The sequence below is a fragment of the Silurus meridionalis genome, chromosome 4 (assembly GCF_014805685.1).
Source record: "Silurus meridionalis isolate SWU-2019-XX chromosome 4, ASM1480568v1, whole genome shotgun sequence".
NCBI lineage: Eukaryota > Metazoa > Chordata > Actinopteri > Siluriformes > Siluridae > Silurus > Silurus meridionalis.
Genome location: NC_060887.1, coordinates 25049386 through 25060061, shown reverse-complemented (window position 1 = coordinate 25060061; position 10676 = coordinate 25049386).

Genomic DNA, 10676 nt, shown 5'->3' with positions numbered 1-10676 from the left:
ATATTCATGAACCTCTTATAAATATCTGATAGAGGCCGATCTACAGCTGTTTAGCTCTGAGAGCAATGTTAAGCCTTTACACACATACACACACGCACACACACACACACATACACAAATTCTGGTGTATGCACTTACTGGTTGAGCCTGATCTCAGCCGCTCATCTCGCTGTGTGCCCTGACTGGCACCGATAGCATCGGCACATTGCCGGGGTATCGCTCTCTGCTTAATTAAAGCCTAAGTGTGACCGCTAAATGAGAGAAGAATCCTTAAGAGCTTTATAAGCTTCTTCCTGAGAGCACAATGCTTATCTCAGAATAGGAGAGAAAGAGAATTGGGGATAGCTGTGGCCTTCCATAACTGTCACATTTAAACTAGTGTTTAAAGGGTTCATATCAATGATAAATACATTTCCTTTGCATTTGTTTTAAATAAAATACATTGATGTGCTTCAGGTTTTCATTCCTCACACACTTCGTTTAAACAGTGCTAGTGATGTCACTACAACAGGAAAATTTAGTGTATATATAAACACCTATATAGACTCCTGATGCTCAATCCATCCATTCGTGGTTGCTGTTACTGCAATCTGTAGTGAAGCTATTAGCACAGAATGCTCTTCTGGCTGTTTAAAGAAAATGTATTTAGCATAGCTATCTAGAGTGACTTAAGATCTAGGAAGTGCATAAGGAACATTCTTTTTTGCTTGACTCCGGGGCGGCCCTAAAAATAAATGTGGCAAGCCATTACTTTCAGACATTATTAAATGGTCTACCATCAACTTCACACCATTACTTGCCTGATAAAACAGTTTAACCACTTTAGTTACTTTAATACTTTAGCTGAGAAACTAAGTTAGTACATGTGATAAACAACTGTTACTGCAACATTAAATGTGAAAGGTGTCTCTTCCCACTAAGTGTAGTGGGAAGATATGAAAATTGAAGACTTTTTTTTTTTTTAAACATGCCAGCACACTATACAGCATTGATATGGAATGCCAAAATTTTAGAGTGAAAAATTGATTATTATTGACGTGAATATTTACAACAATGTATGTTTATTCATTTTGTCATGGTGATAACAGCTGACAAGTGAATTTACAGTTTTGTTTAGACTCCGGGTTAAAATTATTTAGCTATGCTGGCATCTATAAAGCGAGTGTGACTTCTCTGCAAACTATTTCTGTTAATATAGCAAATATAAACAGAATATTTACCCTTACACAAGATTGATTTCTTGTTCATAAAAATGTATAAAAGAAATATTACAATCTCGAAAAAAAAAATAAACACAGTTGTGCTAATGTATAATTATCTCTTGTTAGTGTGGTATTGCGGAAAAAGCAAAGAGTACTTTATATCCCTATAAGCTGTGACAATATACCATGTAACATCTCTCTAATGTTTATGATTACATATGCATTGATCAGAAACAAGTTTATTTGGCTTAAACCAATGGCACAAAACTTCAACGGAAACCATAGCTTGAGTTGATGTATTATACATGTTAGAGCATATTCTTGCAAAATTGGAGCAAATGACTGGAATCAGAAGCAATTTTACAATAACTTTTTTGTTTATTATTTAGTTTTCTTTTTTTTCATAATATTCAACTTTGAATTTGTGGTGCGTCAAGTCTTATGTATACATATATCAAGTCAATAAACATGCATTTTTCTGCATTATCAAAGGCGATAGACCTGTCCAATTTTGCAAAGGGAAAAAAAATTACATCAATATTCATGGGAATTTGTTTGAAATAAATGTAATTTTGAACTTTCAGATGGTGTGTCTGGGTGCAACTGAAATTGTTCAGAAGGCTTTAAGCCAACCAAAAACCTTCTATTAGTGATTATATTGCTAGAATTTTAGATTGTGTATGCATATATATTAGGGCTGCCAATTGATTAATATGTCAAATCACGATTAATAGTATGATTGTCAAGAGTTTAATTGTTTACTGTTGTAAATGTACATTAAATTAATATTTTTCAAGTTTTTAATACTCTAATCAACATGGACATAGACAAATATGGATGCTTTATGCAAATGTATGTTTATTATAAGTGAAACAATCCTCAACATACAAACAAAATATTCTTGAAAATTTTAAAAATTATTATGGTGTTTTTAATTACAGAAAAATCATCAGGACACCAAACGGAACTTTTGCTGTGTTTCCACACGGAGAGATTTAATTGCCAAATTTGTGCTTTATAGTGGATTTTGGTGCTGATTTGAGACATGGAGCATCAGTAAAACAAATGTTTAGTAATAAAAAAAAAAAATGTTTTCATTATTTTTGGATCTGAGAAAAGAAAGAACATTGTAAATAAATGTTTTGTGTTTTAAGGTTTTAATTTCGCCTCTTATATATTTATTTATTTATATTTTTAATAAAAATAGTCAAACAGAAATGCACCCTGCATTAATCGTGTGTTAATAAAATTAGTGCCGTTAAAATTAATTTGCGTTAGCGTGTAATTAACACGTTAATTTTTACATATATAAGCAACCTGCAGTAAAGTCATAGTTTTACATAGAACGAGGTGAGGTATTCTGAATATAGCTCATTTACACATAATAAGGTCCAGAAAACCTGCAAGCCTGGAATAGTAAACAGGCATGTAAATAAACTATTATTTATTTGTAGTACATTAAATACATTAAAGCACAAAAATATTTATTTAAATAATTATATACAGAATTAAATACAAGATATTGTACAAACCCTTTCTTATAGCTGTAATAAATGGACATTTGGTGCCACCCAGATAAGGATGGGTCTGGTTCCTCTCATGGTTTCCTTATGCCATCTCAGGGAGTTTTTCCTTGCCACAGTTGCCATCAGCTTGCTCATAAGAGGCAAACTTACATTTATTAAGAACAATCTTATTCATTCTTTATTACCACATTGTCTGCGTACTATACAAATAAAATTGAATTGAATTGAATATCAATATGAATTAAAGTATTTAATTGACCCAGTGGCTTTTCATCTTTTCAAGATCTACATCAAGATCTACATTCTACATTCAAGATCTCATTAGTCGGTTTTAGCATCTTTAGGCAATGTCTTTTACCTAATTTTACTTTTTATTAGAAGCATGATTCATTTTAAGAAATATGGAATGCTTTTTATACATTACACACAATATCCTATAAAGCAAGAAAATCAACAAAACATTACAGCTAAATACAGAAAACAGCAAAGCTGGCTTATACAGTTGATCATACAACATGTCATTAGTATTATAACCCACAGTTTAATTTGGCATGCAGTCTGAATGAATGATGCTAATTATTTCCTTTGGTACTCCCACAGCTCACGAACTGAAGAAACAAGCTTTGGAAAACAATCCAGTGTTGGATTTTGTGACGTGGAACCTCCATGTACACTACTCATGTAAAAAAAAAAAAGAAGAAGAATTAAAATAAATAAATAATTATATATATATATATATATATATATATATATATATATATATATATATATATATACACACACAAAAATAAAACTATTCTAAGCTTTATATTATCTCTTTTATTTGTCTGTATATATAATTATTTTAATGTACCCCAAAGCCTCACCAATTTTATTCCAGAAATGTGATTTGATGGGCTCACTGATCAGTTTGGGTGAGACTGCTAGTGTTGAACAGGGGTTATGTTTCTACCAGAGGGTTATAGAGTACGGCATTTCTAAGAAGGGTTTTTCTTTTGGAAGATAGCGCCCTAGCCCTTCCCCTCCAACTCATTAGGATAATTAGAAGTGCTGATACAGGCAAGAAAAAGCATTTTGCATTGCTCTACAAAAAAAAGCTTTGTTCTGTTTCCAAAACAAATAGCAGGAAATTTCAATATTGCTCTTGCTTTGTGTGGGTGCTTGCACATGCATATAATATAAGGATTTTCTGAGGCACACACTTGAGGTGGAGGTATTGTGAATATAGCTCATTTACACATAATAAGGTCCAGAAAACCTGCAAGCCTGGAATAGTAAACAGGCATGTAAATAAACTATTATTTATTTGTAGTACATTAAATACATTAAAGCACAAAAATATTTATTTAAATAATTATATACAGAATTAAATACAAGATATTGTACAAACCCTTTCTTATAGCTGTAATAAATGGACATTTGGTGCCACCCAGATAAGGATGGGTCTGGTTCCTCTCATGGTTTCCTTATGCCATCTCAGGGAGTTTTTCCTTGCCACAGTTGCCATCAGCTTGCTCATAAGAGGCAAACTTACATTTATTAAGAACAATCTTATTCATTCTTTATTACCACATTGTCTGCGTACTATACAAATAAAATTGAATTGAATTGAATATCAATATGAATTAAAGTATTTAATTGACCCAGTGGCTTTTCATCTTTTCAAGATCTACATCAAGATCTACATTCTACATTCAAGATCTCATTAGTCGGTTTTAGCATCTTTAGGCAATGTCTTTTACCTAATTTTACTTTTTATTAGAAGCATGATTCATTTTAAGAAATATGGAATGCTTTTTATACATTACACACAATATCCTATAAAGCAAGAAAATCAACAAAACATTACAGCTAAATACAGAAAACAGCAAAGCTGGCTTATACAGTTGATCATACAACATGTCATTAGTATTATAACCCACAGTTTAATTTGGCATGCAGTCTGAATGAATGATGCTAATTATTTCCTTTGGTACTCCACAGCTCACGAACTGAAGAAACAAGCTTTGGAAAACAATCCAGTGTTGGATTTTGTGACGTGGAACCTCCATGTACACTACTCATGTAAAAAAAAAAAAAAAGAAGAAGAATTAAAATAAATAAATAAATTATATATATATATATATATATATATATATATATATATATATATATATATATATATATACACACACAAAAATAAAACTATTCTAAGCTTTATATTATCTCTTTTATTTGTCTGTATATATAATTATTTTAATGTACCCCAAAGCCTCACCAATTTTATTCCAGAAATGTGATTTGATGGGCTCACTGATCAGTTTGGGTGAGACTGCTAGTGTTGAACAGGGGTTATGTTTCTACCAGAGGGTTATAGAGTACGGCATTTCTAAGAAGGGTTTTTTTCTTTTGGAAGATAGCGCTCCTAGCCCTTCCCCTCCAACTCATTAGGATAATTAGAAGTGCTGATACAGGCAAGAAAAAGCATTTTGCATTGCTCTACAAAAAAAAGCTTTGTTCTGTTTCCAAAACAAATAGCAGGAAATTTCAATATTGCTCTTGCTTTGTGTGGGTGCTTGCACATGCATATAATATAAGGATTTTCTGAGGCACACACTTGAGGTGGAGGTATTGTGGACCCAGTGTTATGGGATGATGCTCGATTTTTGGCATCACAAAATACAGAGAGAAAGAGATATTTGAATTGGAATGACCTAGGACATATTCAAAAGGAATGCAGAAAAGCAGTTACTGTGGACAAGAGCAGAAAGCAATAATACTGAAGTTAAAGTTAAAATAAATATAGAATATAGAAAATTTAAAGTGGTTTCATGAGGGTTGGGATGGAAAAACAGAGGTTTATTAGGACTAAGAACAGGAGGAGGGAAGTTGCAAAAGAGAAGGGGGGTTATCTGTAGCACTCATTAGCCATGCAGAGCACTCTGGATTCACTTACACATCTTCTGCCTCATTCCAGCCTCAGAGCCCATAGCTGGGAGCATAGCCCCCTCCTTCGCACCACCTTCCCTCCCAAAACCCCGACAATCATGCCCGCAATCACAGCCTCTAATTAGGTTAATTAATTTGTATCAGCCCTTGTAGGGACTTGGCTGATGAGGCTGCCATCTTAGCATTGGTGCTCCTTATTTAAAGAAAAAAAAAAGTAGTAGAAGGTGGAAAAAATGTTGTCAATCTCAAAAGCCATTTTGTCTGCCATAAAGCGTTTGAGTTTGCAAATGCCTATAAATACCCACTTCACTTTTTTTTTCTATCAATCTCTTGTCCAATTCCGATAGTAATGTCATTGGTATAGACACGCCACTTTTCAGTGGTGTGTAGACAGGAAAAGATAAGTATGAAGAGGAGGGGTCCTATCAAGACAGAGGCACCACATTACAATCAGCGAGGGCCGCTCATCAGGACACTGACGAACACACTCTGATTAACAGAGTGATCTGATTACTGTAATCACATAGCCTTCTAAGACCAGTCAGAGAGAGAGAGAGAGAGAGAGAGAGAGAGAAAAAGAAATGTGAACACTAAGAAGCTAAACAGCAAGAAATTGTTAAATTATATAGTAAATATTCAACATCCTTCTTTCAATGTAGACTCCATATGGCTGTGTTAACTGCACGCATGACAGAGGGGACGCATGTTGTGGTGGTAGGCAAGGTTAGACCATGTAGTTAAAGCATGATGAACATGTCCCCCAAGTGCATGGACACCAACAGGAGAGTGATGGATCAACAGTAATACCCATGCTGATAGGTGAGTGCTGCCATGTACTCATCCTTTCCTCGCACCCACACTGAGCGGTTCAGTGGAAGGTGGAGGGGGGCACAGTAGGGGCAAATTCCACCAGGGAAGAGGCCTTACTGTGATTTAGACTCCCATGCAAATTTAATCAATTCAAGTGCTTCTATCCAACCAGCCTCTTGGCTCATTAGTGGCAATTTAAAGGGGTTTCTGTGATCCCACCTCTCTCTCTTACACACACACACACACACACACACACACACACACACACACATTTTAAAGTGTAAAGATTTTCCTTCATACATTTTCCTCCTGGCTCAGAAACCAGACCCCCTCCCAGTCTTTCTATAGTCATCTACTTCAGAAACCGAGTGACACACTACACAGCAGCTAAAGGGGCCAGATATGAGGTGCTCACCCCCCGAGTCACTGTTCCCTCAGTCACTTGTTCATCTCCCTTCTCAGTAATTGGTGAATCGATTAGTGAGGGTCTGAACCTCGTGGATGAAGGCAGCCTTTTGAGACACATAAGAGGTTAGAAAGGTAGTCTCTCTGCTCAGCTGAGATATTCATCCTCAAGAGCCAGGCTGAAAACTTGAATATTAGAAGTTATTATAAGCTGATACAATAACTGCATTTCATACTCTTGTTTTTCATAGTTTGTTTTAAAGCAATGGTTAAATAATTATACTGTATATAGGATGTAGTTTATTCCAAAAAGATACTACAGAAATGAAAAGCAAACCCATGGTGTCAACACTAGCATCAGCCGCAGCACAGGTGAACCTCATTCAGTTAATTAACAACACTCAGGATTGGAAAAAAGATTTTCTGAGAAGTTCATTATGTTATTTTTTCTATCTTTAGAATACCAGAGATACAGATAAAATATTCCAAATAAAAAGATGCATTTTAATTTTTCAAAAAAGCGTGCACCTTTAATGTTAAATAAGTTTGAAAATAGAAATCATGCAAAGAGAAGCATTAAACATGAATGGTTTAAAAGGTGTGAAGAAAAAAACATTGTATATAGACTACATATAACTGCTTTATTTTGGTGGATTGGGAGCCTAAAGGCACATGTAAATCAAATATGCTTTTAAAAGTTATGAAAATAAATGTTTGCAACAGAACAAATACTATAAACATGTAAAACTATAATAAAAAGCGGTTAATCAGCAGTAACATTAAAATAGTATTTTTTTGTTTTGAAAACCCTTTATTTTGAAAAAAGACATGATTTTTGTGTTATTTTATAAAGAATTAGAATGGCAAGGTTTTATCAGCATTTTGGAGCACTGTTCTGGAGAAGGACTGTCACATTTGCTTCTACTTTTTTAAGATTAATCCTGTAAACATCAAGATTATTTTTTAAGTGATCTTTAATTCATAAAACAAAATTTGTATTTAAAAATGATGGTGCATAAAACTGTTGCACAGTGACAATAGATATAACATCTGACCTTAAGCACAGGTTACTGACTGTATTAAGTTTGCATCAGGTTTCTGAAGACTGGAGTCATAACATAGGCATAACAGTGTTAATAAATAAAGCACAATATGAGTAACAATAAATGAGAATATGAATAGCTATTGATTTATTGAATATATAGGCATATGTGAAACAATGCTGTAAAGGAAGAATTTTTTAAAAATGATAATTTTTCACAAGTGTTAATAGTTAATTTTTATCAAGTGAAAAACTAAAAAATAATTGAACACAAGAGAAATCCTCATCAGATCAATATTTGGTGTGCCACCCTTTGCCTGCAAAACAACAATTCTCCTAGGTACACTTACAGACCAAACAACTACAGATCTTCTGTGGATGTGGGCTGCATCAAATCCTTCTGTCTCTTCATGTAATCCCAGACAGACTAGACGACATTGACATCGGGGCAATGTGGGTGCTAAACCACTTCTGGGACTCCTTCTTCTTATCTAATCTGAAGATAGTTTTAAATGACATTGGCTGTATTTTTGGGGTCATTGTCCTGCTGCTGAATAGATTTGGAGCCAATCAGACTCTTCCCTGATGGCATTGCATGATGGAAAATTATCTGCCTGTGTTTCTAAACATTGGGGCCATCATTATTCCTGACTGAATCTCCAACTCCATTTGCAAAAATGTAACCCTTAAACTTTTAAGAAACTTCCACCGTGCTTCACTGTTGCATACAGACACCCATTATTGTGCTACTCTCCAGCCTTTTGGGAAAAAACTGCCTCCTGCTAGAGACAAATATTTTAGATTTTGACTCATCAGACCGGAGCCCCTGCTGCAATTTTTCTGCATCATAGTTTTGGTGGCTAGTTGAGCCGCTTAGTCTTGTTTTCAGGTTGACAGTATATCTTTTTGGCAGCAATTCCTTTAAGGAAGACCACTTGACCAGACATCTCAAGACAGTACATTTGTGTAACTGGTTCCCTCTGGTTTCCACCACTTCTTTGTAATGATGTGTCTTTCATCTGCTGAATTAAGTTTTCTTGGCCAACCACTGCATCTGTGGTCCTCAAATTGTCCAATTGGTTGTGCTTTTTCAACTTTAAACCTCAGTCTGCTCTAAAATCTTGCCTGGGAAAGACCTTGATAATGCAGACCTTGTGTTTTGTTGCTGTGCTCAGTGGTGTCATGGTCTATGACCTGTGACATGAATCTCACCTTAGTGGCGGAGTCTGGCTGTTCCTCACCCAGTTTAAGCTTCCTACAAAGTTGTTTCTGTTTCAGTTAATGAACTTGTTTCAAACTACATATGAAATTAATGAGAATTAGCATCTGCTTGGTATAATTGGTTAATTCTACACCTGAGCCTGATCAACAAAATTCCTGACTTTGTTCAAATGTACAAATGACACCATATAACATACACAAACATTTGCAGCATTTAACTAGATTTAACAACAGTTATTGCTTATAACAACAGTTATATTTATAACATTTAACAACAGTTAACTAGATTTACGAAGCGCTTAACAAATCTCTGGCTTCAGCCATCAGGAAGCTTTTTACACAGCAGCCAATGAGTAGAATATTACAGGACAATGAGTGGTTTCTGACCTATATCTTTAAAATCTGGGGGTCGGTGACCGACCCCCTGTCATGGTTCCCTGTTCCATGTGAACATGAATGAAAGGCAGACTTCAGTTCGAACAGTAGAGCAACTGTGTAACAGCGGGCGGAAGCATTGTGAAACTGCGCACAAGGCTGTTTGACCCCCCTCACTGAGGGAACCACAGTGACGTACACATTCACGGGCAGACCACAGCCAAAGAGGGCCATCTTGCTATCTCTGGGTAGAAAATCGTGCAAATACACAAGGTCAATATCGACGTGTCACCAAGGGGCTCTGTGCTAAATATCACTGGGGTTGTGTGTGTGTGCATGTCTGTCACTCATTCCATTGAACATGCATTCATTACTCAATTCAAACAAATAGGAAGCTGTACAGAAAACTACAGCTACTGAGCCATCAATTATTGTATCTAACTTTACTGTTGTAATATGGTAAACACAGCCAAAATATTTTGGACCAAAGAAAACGATGAATGCTTTTACTTTCTGGCACACACACAATTTTTGCAGTGCTCCTGCTCCTTTCATCTCCTCAACATGGTGACATTTCCCTGTCGTTGGCTTTTCCTCTTCCTCCATCCCGGGAGAGGCTGATGGATGGGGCCCGTTTATGAAGCCGCTGCCAGCAGTGTGATCGATCAAGCCTCGCAGAGGAGAAAGCAGTCTGAACCTTCGTCCTGCAGCCCGCAAAGCCAAGCGCAGGAGCATTGCAATAGAATTACACACACTCAGAGGAATGGGTATGGCCAGTTTAAATTCATTTTTAACCATTCCACAGCCACACTGATCATTCCAAGGAGAGGAGGGAAAAAAAATCGAGACGTGGTTGGTAACAAACTTGTGGTACATGTCTAAGAGAACCACAAGACATGAACCACATAGGATGGAGTAGTGAGTGAGAAACAGGACAGTGGGTTTTTTTGCAGGACATTGTCCACAATTAAGAACCCGTGGACATTTTATTATATATTGGTAGAAGTATGCCCTTGTGCTTTAAGTTCCACAAGTGCTTATGTTTTAAGAAAGGCGAATTTGCATGGCAAAAGTTCATTACCAATGCAAACAACAGAAACCTTATATTCTATACATTTAAAGCTACTACTATTGTGTGGTTATTTTTGAAATATTGCTTTATGAAAA